Source organism: Phocoena phocoena, chromosome 5 (genome assembly GCF_963924675.1).
Source record: "Phocoena phocoena chromosome 5, mPhoPho1.1, whole genome shotgun sequence".
Classification (NCBI taxonomy): Eukaryota; Metazoa; Chordata; class Mammalia; order Artiodactyla; family Phocoenidae; genus Phocoena; species Phocoena phocoena.
This window is the reverse complement of record NC_089223.1, coordinates 80,070,712-80,086,646: the sequence shown is the minus strand read 5'-3', so window position 1 is coordinate 80,086,646 and position 15,935 is coordinate 80,070,712.

Below are 15,935 nucleotides of genomic sequence, written 5' to 3'. Positions count from 1 at the left end.
GATAGGTAGTATGAGTTTGGGACACTACAAGAGTAAAAATTTTCAATAACAGAATAGATAAAGGAGTTTACAAGAGGAATCTCTGATATTCCAATTGTGGTTATTTCTGTAAATATGACATCTTTCCTATGCGTTCATCCCTCTGATCTTTAGTAATTTTTACAACCACAAAATCTTGTGTGTTCATGCATGTATGTCTGTGCATGAGTGTGAATGAGTATATGTAAATCAAGTAAAAACTATATTCAGTCAACTTAGTGAGCTATAACACCTGGGATAAGTTAGTAGTAATATGATAAATAAATTAATTTAGCAATAGCAGAAATCCAGAGATAAGATAAGAATTCAAGACCCTTAACATTCATAGAAATTTGGGGACAAATTTTCTATTCCATAAGATGTGGAAATAGTGTTTGAGTCAAGCTTTACTGACTCATAATAGTTTACACATAAGTCAGGCCATAACACACACTGACAGTACACTAAGAATAGGATAATTCAAGCAGGGTTTATTTACAAATGTGTGGGTATGCTAGAGGTGGGAGAGAGACCAAAGACAATAATAAAATAACCTGTCACATTCTAGCAGCCACTTCCTAACCACCACTAAGTCTAAAAGAGTGTAGAGGGAGCAGTACTCAAAATCAGAAGTAAAACATCCTGTAGAGACTGCTTTCTTTGCATCAGTGGTTGAAGGATGCAGCTATTTTCAGAAAAAAAACAAAAACAAAAACAGAGAAGAGGAAAAGTATCCTGACCTCTTGCTTCATCTTTCAGATCTCCTGCTGGAGCTCCCCATTGGCTGGAGACCAAGCAGAAGTCAAAGGACCCAAAGCTATAAAATGTATAAAAGTCAGCTTTCTGGGTAAATAAGGCAGGGTGGAGAAATGTGGGACATGTATCTGAAGGGGCAAATGAAAAGTATCTTTCACAGCTTACAAACATTAGTTTCTGTATGGGTTAGTTTTCCAAAAATATGGGCAAGATGGTCTCTCTGAAGTGCCTAGGACAATGTCCAGCTTGCAGTGGGTGCTCAAAAAATATTTCTTCCTTTCCTCTTCCTATATTTGAAAAGATTTTTGCAATAAGAATGCATAATAGAAGCATCAAGGCCCCTTTCCTAAGAAGAAAGCTTTAATATATTAAAGGGACTCTGAAGTTGCAGGCTGCATAGAGATTGTTTTGAGCTACAAACACTGTTAACATTGTTTGCTGAGGTGTGCATTCAACTGTTTTATTTTTGTACTTCAATTTTTGGTGTTCTTTTATGTACGTCTTGTGTGGATTTCAAATCACAGCCAAAAAAAAAAAAATGTTTTTTTCAATGATGAGAAGCTTTGGCAAGGAAACAGCAGTGGTTGATTCCTCTAATGTCCTGTCATTGATTTCACCCTCTCAAAGGCAATAGTTGCTCCAGGATCTCTGCTAAACTCCTATGTAATAGTACGCTGAAAATGAAAGCAATCAACTTTATTTATGCCAAAGTAAAATAGAACTATGTAATAATTAAAGGGAGTAATGACTTTCACACAAATATTTCTTTTTTATTTCCTAAAAAAGTATTGGAAATTGATGGAAAGTACAAACACATGGTTATAGATATCTAAGAAACCCCTGGTACTTTAAAGAAAAATATATGTTACTTTTGTGTATATTTTCTCTAGAAATAAATGAAAAATCATTTTATAAGACTAATTTACCAGAAATGTTAACACCCAGCAACATAAAATTGTGTGGGAGGGAAAGGATAGGGTATGTTGATTTTCCTATCCTCAATTTATCAGACAGTATGAAAATAATATGAACATAACATCTCAGCCAGGCCCAGTGTCATCACAAATGTCTGCTTATCTCAAACTAATATAGATATATTTTATTCAAAATAGTACATTTCAAAATGGATACCAACTATTTCATAAAAAACTCAAATATTTATTCAATGGTAAGCCATCAACGTGCAACTTGCCTGTAGCAAATACTTCATCTTTTTAATTATTAACAATCATTATTTAGAATCTCATATTGTCCTAGCTGCCATTTATATTGCCTGGAAAGGTGTTAGGGATCACCAATATTTTTTCATTACTGATAATGAAGATGAGGGCATTATTAAGAAAAAAAGACAAGGAAATAGCGGTAATAATGTGAATGTATTTTTAGAGTACAAATATAAAGACATAAGTAGATTCATGCATTTGTTAGTAGCAAAATGTAATGCTAAGAAGTGTTTTTAATTTGTTTATTGGCCTGCAACTCGCTCTGCTTCCTGTAACATGCTGCTCTAAGGATTTGCGTTTCCAGGAAAAGATGTTGTGTAGAGTTTAGATAGATACCTGTATGATTTCACATCTCATTTTAAAAGACAGTTTACCAGTAATCAAAAGAAGTATACGCCCAAGGTAATCTGATTGCATCAAATTGAACACCCCAGAGTTCCAACGATTGTCACAATCAGCTACCTGTGTGTGTCTTGATTCTGGAACAGGCTGGTGAGGAATGTGATCTGAAGGCAGAGTGGGCAATGAGTAATCACACCCCAATACATATTTGGTGGGTGAAATTCATAAAATATAACATTAATTTTTACCATGCATATATTTGTAAGAAAATGTAACAGTTACATCTCAAAAATGTATAATGTATATTTTTGCTTTTGACGTTTTTTGAAAGATGAAATTTTTTTAAAATATCATATCCCAGCAACATGTTCACAACACTGTGAACCAGCACATGGTATGATGTCCTACAGACCCCAGGTAGGTGATATGTTAGACTTCACATTAACACACAGCTCTGTGCGATTACAAACAAATGTGTGGGAATCAGAAGAGAGTGGTGAGGTGAATGTAGAGGTAAACTGGAGGCTCAGAAAACGTTATCTCAGTAATTATTCTTGTAATTCTCTCTGTTTCCAACCATTTTAGCAAAGGTAGAATAAAGCACAGAAGAAATTGGTTATAAGGGAGAAGGGAGAGAAAAAGCAGGATCTCCTTTCATTGTCTAGCATGAATTTCTGTGTAATCCGTGAAATAAAAATAAGAAAACTTGCTTTCATGAGGAAGATACTTGGTGAAATATAAACCAGCTTGCATGTAAATATAAAAAGCAAACCTGATCACTAAAATTATGTTTAATCTAAAATTATTTCCATTTAGGGAACTTTTTAGATGCTTTGAGGTATCAAAATATACCTATACATAATTATATCAAAAATTATATGAGTCACAGTGGTAAATTCTGCTTGAACAAACATAAGAAAGAGATTTGATGTTTTCTTTTCTTACTTTGCAAAGATATGTGCCACATCTTTCTTTTTAGAACGGAATTCTCATCAATTAGAAAAGTATGTTTCAACAGATTTTTAATTAATTTATCTATTTTTAATTCATGAAAATATAAAGTTTATTATTAAAATAAGTTGAAAAAAGAATCTTCTAAGTATATAAAATAATCATAGGATAAGACCATGACAAATATTGTGAAGGTAATTATTTAAAAAACCAAAGTGTAAGTAAAACTGCCTTAAATAAAGAAAATGAAAAGTTAACCATCTTTATCAAAGGTATACCTTTTCCACACATCAGTGATTAAAGAGAATCAAATTTATTTTTAAAGATCATTCTAGACATAGAGCAATGTTTATAAACTTGTTAGTCCTTTATTTTTAAATTAATGGAAACAACTCTTTATTTTTTTTTTATTTTATATTGGAGTATAGTTGACATACCAGATTTTATTCTATACATTTAGTCACTGATATGAAAGATTACTTTTTGGGGAAAAATAAGTCTTATTTTTACACAACACGGTATTTCCTTCTTTAAATTGTAGTTCCAATCTGGTGTCCTAATACAGACTTTTCGTTCAAATATCTTCCAGTTTCTCAGTACCAATCATGAAATATCTATGACTGAGGATTTTTAATTTTCTCAATTGTTTTTCTCATTTTCATTTTTTCTCAATTGTTTACTTTTTAATGTCCCCCTTTTTTTTTAACATCTTTATTGCAGTATAATTCCTTTACAATGGTATGTTAGGTTCTGCTTTATAACAAAGTTAATCAGCTATACATATTCATATATCCCCATATCTCCTCCCTCTTGCATCTCCCTCCCACCTTCCCTATCCCACATCTCTAGGTGGTCACAAAGCACTGGGCTAATCTCCCTATGCTATGCGGCGGCTTCCCACTAGCTATCTATTTTATATTTGGTAGTATATATAAGTCCATGCCACTCTAACTTTCTCCCAGCTTACACTTCCCCCTCCCTGTGTCCTCAAGTCCATTTTCTACTCCTGTGTCTTTATTCCTGTCCTTCCCCTAGGTTCTTCAGAACCATTTTTTTTTTCATTTAGATTCCATATATATGTGTTGCCATAGGGTATGTGTTTTTCTCTTTCTGACTTACTTCACTCTGTATGACAGACTCTAGGTCCATCCACCTCACTACAAATAACACAATTTCGTTTCTTTTTATGGCTGAGTAATATTTCATTGTATATATGTGCCACATCTTCTTTATCCATTCATCTGTCAGTGGACACTTAGGTTGCTTCCATGCCCTGGCTATTGTAAATAGTGCTGCTATGAACATTGTGATACATGACTCTTTTTGAATTATGGTTTTCTCAGGGTATATGCCCAGTAATGGGGTTGCTGGGTCGTATGGTAGTTCCTTTTTTTACTTTTGTAAGGAACCTCCATACTGTTCTCCATACTGGATGTATCAATTTACATTCCAACCGAGAGTGCAAGAGAATTCCCTTTTCTCCACACCCTCTCCAGCATTTATTGTTTGTAGATTTCTTGATGATGGCCATTCTGACCAGTGTGAGGTGGTGTGAGGTGAAACCATATTGTAGGTTTGATTTTCATTTCTCTAATGATTAGTGATATTGAGCATCCTTTCATGTGTTTGTTGGCAATCTGTATATCTTTAGAGAAATGTCTGTTTAGGTCTTATGTCCATTTTTGGATTGGGTTGTTTGTGTTTTTGATATTTAGCTGCATGAGCTGCTTGTAAATTATGGATATTAATCCTTTGTCAGTTGCTTCACTTGCAAATATTTTCTCCCATTCTGAGGGCTGTCTTTTTGTCTTGTTTATGGTTTCCTTTGCTATGCAAAAGCTTTTAAGTTTCATTAGCTCCCATTTGTTTATTTTTGTTCTTATTTCCATTTCTCTAGGAGGTGGGTCAAAAAGGATCTTGCTGTGATTTATGTCATAGAGTGTTCTGCCTATGTTTTCCTCTAAGAGTTTTACAGTGTCTGGCCTTACATTTAGTCTTTAATCCATTTTGAGTTTATTTTTGTGTATGGTGTTAAGGAGTGTTCTAATTTCATATTTTACATGTAGCTGTCCAGTTTTCCCGGCACCACTTATCGAAGAGGCTGCCTTTTCTCCATTGTATATTCTTGTCTCCTTTATCAAAAATAAGGTGACTATATGTGCATGGGTTTATGTCTGGGCTTTCTATCCTGTTCCATTGATCTTTATTTCTCTTTTTGTGCCAGTACAATGCTGTCTTGATTACTATAGGTTTTAGTATAGTTCTGAAGTCCGGGAGCCTGTTTCCTCCAGCTCCATTTTTCTTTCTCAAGAATGCTTTGGCTATTTGAGGTCTTCTGTGTTTCCATACAAATTGTGAAATATTTTGTTCTAGTTCTATGAAAAAATGCCATTGGTATTTTTATATGGATTGCATTGAATCTGTAGATTGCTTTGGGTAGTATAGTCATTTTCACAATGTTGATTCTTCCAATCCAAGCACATTGTATATCTTATAGTTTTCTGTGTGCAGGTTTTTTGTCTCCTTAGGCAAGTTTAATCCTAGGGTTTTTTTTGTTTTTTTTTTGCCGTACACGGGCCTCTCACTGTTGTGGCCTCTGCCGTTGTGGAGCACAGGCTCCAGATGCACAGGCTCAGTGGCCATGGCTCACAGGCCCAGCTACTCCACGGCACGTGGGATCTTCCTGGACCGGGGCATGAACCCATGTGCCCTGCATCAGCAGGCAGACTCTCAACCACTGTGCCACCAGGGAAGCCCAATCCTAGGTATTTTATTCTTTTTGTTGAAATGGTACATGGGAGTGTTTCCTTAATTTCTCTTTCAGATTTTTCATCATTAGTGTATAGGAATGCAAGAGATTTCTGTGCATTAGTTTTGTATCCTGCAACTTTATTAAATTCAATCTGGTAGCATTTTTAGGATTCTCTATGTATAGTATCATGTCATCTGCAAAGAGTGGGAGTTTTACTTCTTCTTTTTTGATATGGATTACCTTTGTTTATTTTTCTTCTCTGATTGCTGTGGCTAAAACTTCCAAAACTATGTTGAATAATAGTGGTGAGAGTGGGCTACCTTGTCTTGTTCCTGCTCTTAGTGGAAATGGTTTCACTTTTTCACCATTGCGAACGAATTTTGCTGTGGGTTTGTCATATATGGCCTTTATTAAATTGCGGTAAGTTCCCTCTGTGCCTACTTTCTGGAGGGTTTTCATCATAAATGGGTGTTGAATTTTGTCAAAAGCTTTTTCTGCATCTACTGAGATGATCATATGATTTTTATCTTTCTGTTTGTTAATATGGTGTATCACATTGACTGATTTGCATATATTGAAGAATCCTTGCATTCCTGAGATAAACTCCACTTGATCATGGTATATAATCCTTTTAATATGCCATTGGATTCTGTTTACTAGTATTTTGTTGAGGATTTTTGCATCTATGTTCATCAGTGGTATTGGCCTGTAGTTTTCTTTGTTTGTGACATCTTTGTCTGGTTTTGGTATCAGGGTGATGGAGGCCTTGTGAATGAGTTTGGGAGTGTTCCTCTCTCTGCTATATTTTGGAAGAGTTTGAGAAGGATAGGTGTTAGCTCTTCTCTAAATGTTTGATAGAATTCGTCTGTGAAGCCATCTGGCCCTAGCTTTTGTTTGTTGGAAGATTTTTTATCACAGTTTCAATTTCAGTGCTTGTGATTGGTCTGTTTATATTTTCTATTTCTTCCTGGTTTAGTCTTGGAAGGTTGTGCTTTTCTAAGAATTTGTCCATTTCTTCCAGGTTGTCCATTTTATTGGCATAGAGTTGCTTGTAGTAATCTCTCATGATCCTTTGCATTTCTGCAGTGTCAGTTGTTACTTCTCCTTTTTCCTTTCTAATTCTATTGATTTGAGTCTTCTCCCTTTTTTCTTGATGAGTCTGCATAATGGTTTATCAATTTTATTTATCTTCTCAAAGAACCAGCTTTTAGTTTTATTGATCTTTGCTACTGTTTGCTTTATTTCTTTTTCATTTATTTCTGATCGGATTTTTATGATTTTGTTCCTTCTGCTAACTTTGGGATTTATTGTTCTTCTTTCTCTACCTGCTTTAGGTATAAAGTTAGGTTTTTTATTTGAGATATTTCTCGTTTCTTAAGGTAGGATTGTATTGCTATAAAATTCCCTCTTAGAACTGCTTTTGCTGCATCCCATAGGTTTTGAGTTGTCATGTTTTCATTTTCATTTGTCTCTAGGTATTTTTTAATTTCCCCTTTGATTTCTTCAGTGATCTTTTTGTTATTAAGTAGTGTATTGTTTAGCCTCCATTTGTTTGTATTTTTTACAGATTTTTTCCTGTAATTGATATCTAGTCTCATAGCGCTGTGGTCGGAAAAGATACTTGATACAATTTTAATGTTCTTAAATTTACCAAGGCTTGATTTGTGACCCAATATATGATCTATTCTGGAGAATGTTCCATGAGCACTTGAGAAGAAAGTGTATTCTGTTGTTTTAGGATGGAATGTACTATAAATATCAATTAAGTCCATCTCGTTTAATGTACATTAAAAGATTGTGTTTCCTTATTTATTTTCATTTTGGATGATCTGTCTATTGGTGAAAGTGGGGTGCTAAAATCCCCTACTATGATAGTGTTACTGTCGATTTCTCTTTTTATGGCTGCTAGCATTTGCCTTATATATTGACGTTCTCCTATATTGGGTACTTAAATATTTACAATTGTTATATCTTTTTCTTGGATTGATCCCTTAATCATTATTAGGACAAATCATTAGAAGGACAAATCCTTCTTTGTCTCTTATAATAGTCTTTATTTTAAGGTCTATTTTATCTGATATGAGAATTGCAACTCCAAGTTTCTTTTGATTTCCATTTGCATGGAATACCTTTCTCCATCCCCTCACTTTCAGTCTATATGTGTCCCTAGGTCTGAAGTGGGTCTCTTGTAGACAGCATATATATGGGTCTTGTTTTAGTATCCATTCAGCCAGTCTGTGCCTTTTGGTGGGATCATTTAATCATTTACATTTAAGGTAATTATCAGCATGTTTATTCCTATTTCCATATTCTTAATTGTTTTGTGTTTGTTATTATAGGTTGTTTCCTTCTCTGGTGTTTCCTGCCTAGAGAATTTCCTTAAGCATTTGTTGTAGAGCTGGTTTGGTGCTGCTGAATTCTCTAAGCTTTTGCTTGTCTGTAAGTTTTAAATTTCTCCTTCGAATCTGAATGAGATCCTTGCTGGGTAGAGTAATCTTGGTTGTAGGTTTTTCCCTTTCATCATTTAAATATGTCCTGTCACTCCTTTCTGGCTTGCAGAGTTTCTGCTGAAACATCAGCTCTTAACCTTATGGGTATTCCCTTATATGTTATTTCTTGTTTTTCCCTGCTTTTAATATTTTTTCTTTGTAATTAATTTTTGAGAGTTTGATTAATATGTGTCTTGGTGTTTCTCCTTCGATTTATGCTGTATGGGACTCTCTGTGCTTCCTGGACTTGATTGACTATTTCCTTTCCAATATTAGGGAAGTTTTCAACTATAATCTCTTCAAATATTTTCTCAGTCCCTTTCTTTTTCTCTTCTTCTTCTGGGACCCCTACAATTCGAATATTGGTGCGTTTAATATTGTCCCAGATGTCTCTGAGACTGTCCTCAATTCTTTTCATTCTTTTTAATTTATTCTGCTCTGTGGTAGTTATTTCCACTATTTTATCCTCCAGGCACTTATCTGTTCTTCTGCCTCAGTTTTTCTGCTATTGATTCCTTCTAGAGAGTTTTTAATTTCATTTATTGTGTTGTTCATCATTGTTTGCTCTTTAGTTCTTGTATGTCCTTGTTAAACGTTTCTTATATTTTCTCCATTCTATTTCCCAGATTTTGGATCATCTCTACTATCATTACTCTGAATTCTTTTTCAGGTAGACTGCCTATTTCCTCTTCATTTGTTTGGTCTTATGGGTTTTTACCTTGCTCCTTCATCTACTGTGTGTTTCTCTGTCTTCTGATTTTGCTTAACTTACTGTGTATGGGGTCTCCTTTTCACAGGCTGCTGGATTGTAGCTCCCGTTGTTTGCCCCCAGTGGCTAAGGTTGGTTCAGTGGGTTGTGTAGGCTTCCTGGTGGAGGGGACTGGCTCCTGTGTTCTAGAGGATGAGGAATGATCTTGTCTTTCTCTTGGGCATGACCGTGTCTGGTGGTGTGTTTTGGGATGTTTGTGACCTTATTATGATTTTAGGCAGCCTATCTGCTAATGGGTGGAGTTGTGTTCCTGTCTTGCTAGTTGTTTGGCATAGGGTGTCCAGTGCTGTAGCTTGCTGGTCGTTAAGTGGAGCTGGGTCATAGCATTGATATGGAGACTTCTGGGAGAGCTTTGATATTATGTGGAGCTGGAAGGTCTCTGGTGGACAAATATCCTGATACCTGGCTGAAGCACCAAGACCCTGTCAGCCACATGGCTCAGATGAAAAGGGAGAAAAAACAAAAAAGGAAAGAAAGAAAAGAAAAGAAAAGAAAAGAAAGTTATTAAAATAAAAAATAATTATTAAATATAAAAAAATTAGGGCTTCCCTGGTGGCGCAGTGGTTGAGAGTCCGCCTGCCGATGCTGTGGACACGGGTTCGTGCCCCAGTCTGGGAAGATCCTACATGCCACGGAGCAGCTGGGCCCGTGAGCCATGGCCGCTGAGCCTGTGCGTCCGGAGCCTGTGCTCTGGAACGGGAGAGGCCACAACAGTGAGAGGCCCACATACCGCAAATTAATTAATTAATTAATTAAAACGTTATAAAAAAAAGAGAAAGCAAAGAAGAGAGCAACCAAACCAAAAAACAAATCCACCAATGATGGAAGCACTAAAAACTATACTAAAACAATGGAACAGACAGACAGAATCTCAGGACAAATGGTAAAAGCAAAGCTATACAGACAAAACCACACAAAGAAGTATATAATACATACTCACTAAAAGAGAAAAAGGAAGAAAAAATATATATATATTGTTGCTCCCAAAGTCCACCGCCTCAATTTTTGGATGATTCGTTGTCTATTCAGGTATTCCACAGATGCAGCGTACATCAAGTTGATTGTGGAGATTTAATCCACTGCTCCTGAGGCTGCTGGGAGAGATTTCCCTTTCTCTTCTTTGTTCGCACAGCTCCTGGGGTTCAGCTTTGGATTTGGACCCGCCTCTACACGTAGGTTGCGTGAGGGTGTCTGTTGTTTGCTCAGACAGGACGGGGTTAAAGGAGCAGCTACTTCGGGGGCTGTGGCTCACTCAGGCTGTGGGGAGGGAGGGGTACGGATGAGGGGCAAGCCTGCGGCGGCAGAGACCAGCATGACGTTGCACCAGTCTGAGGCGCGCAGTGCGTTCTGCCGGGAAAGTTGTCCCTAGATCACAGGACCCTGGCAGTGGCAGGCTGCACAGGCTTCCTGGAGGGGAAGTGTGGATAGTGACCTGTGCTTGCACACAGGCTTCTGGGTGGCCGCAACAGCTGACTTAACGTTACATGCCCATCTCTGGTGCCCGCGCTGATAGCCGTGGCTTGCGCCCGTCTCTGGAGCTTGTTTAGGCAGTGTTCTGAATCCCGTCTCCTCACGCACCCGGAAACAATGGTCTCTTGACTCTTAGGCAGGTCCAGACTTTTTCCCTGGACTCCCTCGCAGCTAGCTGTGGAGCACTAGCCCCCTTCCGGCTGTGTTCACGCAGCCAACCCCAGTCCTATCCCTGGAATCCGACCGAAGCCCGAGCCTTATCTCCCAGCCCCCACCTATCCTGGCTGGTGAGCAGACAAGCCTCTCAGGCTGGTGAGTGCTGGTCGGCAATGATCCTCTGTGTGGGGATCTCTCCACTTTGCCCTCCACACCTCTGTTGCTGTGCTCTTCTCTGTGGCTCCGAAGCTTCCCCCCCACCACCTCTGTCTCTGCCAGTGTAGGTGCTTCCTAGCATGTGGAAACTTTTCCTCCTTCACAGCTCCCTCCCACTGGTGCAGGTACCATCCCTATTCTTTTGTCTCTGTTTTCTCTTTTGCCCTACCCAGGTACATGGGGGTGTTTCTTGCCTTTTGGGAAGTCTGAGGTCTTCTGCCAATGTTCTGTAGGAGTTGTTCCACATGTAGATGTATTTATGATGTATTTGTGGGGAGGAAGGTGATCTCCATGTCTTACTCTTCTGCCATCTTGAAGGTCTCCCCAATATAATTTTATTTGCAAAGAATCTTATGAAATGCCAACTGGAAACTAAGAATTTCCTTCACATTAGGTGGCTTTCTGTAAAAAAATCTCTAGCTAGCGAACTAGCTATCTATCATCCCCATCTGTGTAATTCAGGCAGTACCAGTGCAGAGTCCCCTCATCCTAGGTAAACAGGATGAGAGCACAGTGTAGTTCTAATGTCCTTTTTTAACATCTAAGGCTCATTGCTTAGTGAATTGTTTCATTTAGGCTCCAAATGCATAATTCACGGCTAAGTTTCTTTTAGACAGGTATTATCTTCTTTTTGATTGATTACGAGGAATGAATACAACGTATTAAGTAAAATGGTAATTGAAATATAAATATTTTAGATTATTAGATAACCATCATAAAGAAGTATTCATATATGAAACTGAAACAATTTTAGTGCAGATATTTTACAGATCATAACATGCGTAATGTATTTTTGACTCTGTGAAGAATAAAAATATTATCTTCCCAGAAAATCAGAAGTCATTGAGAATTTCATATATTATGCTGCCTGAGTAGAGGTAAAATCAACTGACATTGTTAAACATTGGCAAAGACAGAAATATGAGCTTGTGTTAATGCAAATTGGCCAGAGTTTGTTGATCTAGATGAACATGGGCGGATGGTTTTCAGTAAGCGGTATCATCAGTGGTTTCCTATTTAACAGAAATGAAGGACTTTATATTTATGATGGCATACAAGAAATCATGAGAATTAAGCTGTTTAGTTTTCTTCTATCACACTTTTCTGTCAAGCGGAGGAACTACTAGTAGAATAACTATTGTGAACTTACATGACACATTGTACTGTGAAAGTTGTACATTCTGACCATGTTTTATCTTTCCCACAATCATTGCACACTATAGTTTTTACGTTTACAGTGAAGTGTGGTTGAGCTTAGTTTTTAAAAGTCTTAGGTCCTTATCTTTACTAGTAGATAGAGACAGAGGAGGGAGCTGTATTATTTAAAGTTTTTGAGTGTGAAATAGGGAAAACTAATATATGTGAGTGCCTTACATAGAGTTGTCTGGGTGGTCATGAAATCAAGAACACCAATTCAGGGATAAGAAGTGCTGGGTGATAACAGAGGTCAGTAAGACAGTCAGAACACATTTCCAAAGACCACAGAGGGGAATGAAATATAAACAGCTGTAGTAGAAATCCAGGAGACATGACCTAAAAGAGAGAAGAGGGAGCCTCTAGTGAAACAGGAAGATATACACAATGAGAATTCTGGAAAAGGATATTTTACCTTAAACTGACTTCTAAGTATTTTCTAGTGTGGAAACACCAGATATGGGCAGTGGCAATTATAATATAAAAGACATGGAAAGTATACAATTAGCATTGTTCAGATAATTTTTTAAACCAATTCCAATTTAAGGTATAAGTATCTAGACTTTGACCAAGTCTGGAAGAGATAAATGCTATTCACAAAATTTCAGGAAAACAATTGTTCTAACTTGTACTTTCCAATAACCAACTAGAAGTATCTTTTCTGCTATTTAGTAAGGTCAGTTTCAAGGAAAGGCCATATTGAAAAACAAAAGAAAACTTACATTTCAATTTTAAATACGTTTAATTACACTGCAATACTCTCATACAGAAAAAACATGCAAATCAAGCTCCTAGCTGTTGCTTAGACAATAACATAGTGCATGTAGGTGATACTGCTTTTCCTGAAGGGTAATCACAATAAAATCAACTGATCCTTAACCCAGTGAAATGTGAGTAAGATCATGAGGATGTGATTACATGTCTTTTGTAATAACTTTAATCAAGATGTAACTACACTGCTGAGTGTAACTAAAATTTCATTAAATTATAATTTACTTAAGGAGAGTCAAGAGTCCTTAAATTTCCAAAATATAAATAAAATCTAACTAAATATTGAAACTCTGATTTTCAACAAAAATTGTTTTACAGTGTATTAAAAGGATTAGAAGTACTACAGTTACCCAACTTAAGCTTGCTCCAGTTAGATATTTTTCTGAAACCAAGAGCACAGTACTAAATAACATCTCTACATATAACATCCTTATGAGATCAATCTAAATATGCCATATTTAAAATGACTTAAATCTAAGTCTTGGTACCAAAGAACTAGTGAAATTAGAAATGTGAACTATATCCTCCTTTTTCAAGTAATGAATCATCTATTTTTATAGTAATTTACTTTAAGTTTGCTCTACCATCCATTTCCCCAAATGCTTTCTCTTTTTCCATTTTCACTCTGAAATCCAAAGGGATTATATAGATTGCTACATATTCCATCAGACTAAACATAAGGAGGAGATTTAATGGGTGATTGGTAGACAGTTATGCTGGTTCCTTTTACAAAATTAGAAGACTTAATTTTTTAAACAGTTCCTCCAAATCTTATTCATATTTGAATGTCTTATCTATACCTTGGACATAAACCTTATATTTCTTCTGATTTCTACAAACTAATTTTTTAGTTTCCTTTGTAACTATTTGTTGACAAAATTAAAAGTTATATATTACAGGAAACTTGAGGAGGAGTAAACATAGTCATTACCTTATATCCTTTCTCAAAAAGATTATAATGACAAGGAAGCTGAGAAAAATACACATTAATATTAACAAGCTCTGTTCAAATCCTGATTCTACTGCTAAAATAATTTTAATATCTCTTTACAAGGGAAAATACTTAATGGAGGTTTTAAAATAGAGCCACAAATACTTTGAAAATCTTCACATCAAGAGGTAAGTACCATGTCTCTTCCCCTTGAAGTCAGACCAGCTTGTGATTGCTTCAGCCAATAGAGTATGGCCAAAGTAATTCTGTGCGAATTTTGAGGTTAGGTTATAAAAGGTCATATACCTACTTACTGGAAGACTCACTCTTGGAGCCTTCAGTTGCCTTGTAGAAAGCCCAACTACCTTTATGCTTCCATACTCTGAGGAAGCCCAAGCTACAAGGAGAGGCCATGTTCATACACTCTTGGACAACCATTTTGAGCCCAGCCTTTGAGTCATCTGAGCCCAGATGCCAAATATGCAAGTGAAGAAGCTTCCAGATTATTCTGTTTCCCAACATTCAACTCATCCCTAGCCATCCAGGACTTTGCAGAGGCCCCAGATATTGCAGACCACAAAAAAGTCACTGCCATATTCAAATCCCTGATCTACAAAATTTGTAAGGCTAATAAAATGGGGATTTTTGTTTCATGTCACTAAGTGTGAACAGTTTATTATGCAGCAATAGATAGCAGAAATCATAGCAAATGAAAATGTTTACTTCCTCCATAATTTGGCAGACTTGTCATGAAAGGAAAGAAGAGAAAATGTGGCATAATGTGTGGTGTTATACAAACCTGTGTGCCATTTAATAGCTGTGCTCTTTGATAATCAAGATGAAAATTATGGATAATATTCTCACATCATGGGCTTTGTGGAAGATTAAATGAAACAACATAATTAAAGTATCTGACACAAGCATGTATTTAAAAAACTGAAGTTCTTCTTTTATTCCCCTTATTATTAAAAACACTGCCTTATTAAAGAAGCAGCATTATTGCCATGAGAGAAGGTCAAACTATGTAAATTAGAAAGAAATCATTTCTGTTTATAGGAATCAAGAAAAATCTCATTGAGCAGGTGGTAGTTGTAATGCACTACATATACATAATAAAAGTTTCAATTCAGTTTAACAAATACATAGATATATGATAGGAGGAATATATAGTTTGAAATACAACAGTGAATAAAAGAGCTGCTTTTCCAGTCCTCATGGAATTGAGAGTCTAGCAGGTAAATGGGAATTTTTAGCATGATGGGTGTTAAAGAGAAGTCCACACTGCTATGGAAATGTATAACAGTAAAATGTATCCTAGTCTGAGATCACAGAAGGCCTACTTAGAAAATTAATAATTAAGCTGCTTTGAAAGATGAATAGATGATAGCTAATAAATATGGAGGAATGTGCAAAGAAGGAAAAAACAACATGGTTAAAAAACCTGAGGAGAGAGAATACAGAATATCTTAAAGAAAATCAGGAGAGAACTAGTATATCTGTGTCCTATAGACCAATAAGGGCAAGTGATTGAATAGAGAGACAGGGGTCATATGATAAGGGGTGTTTAATGTAATTTTAAGGATTTGGGAATTTCTCTTAGGGACAATAGAAAATTATTGGAAAGGTGGTAAACAAGCAAGTGACTTTGGATTTTTGTTTTACAATATTAGCTAAAGGACTCAGGATCTGTATAACTCTCCAGAGTTGAAATCTTGGAGATTATCACACCTTTTTGTCTTTTGATGCTCATCATACTCCCCCGTGTAAAATGTTTGGGGATATACTTTCTACAGTTCTACAACAGACATAGGATATTTGTTTCATGACTCATACTCTCCTATCCCAATTAAGAATTTAACAACTTAAAAATTGTAAAGCCATCTTATCACACAGGATT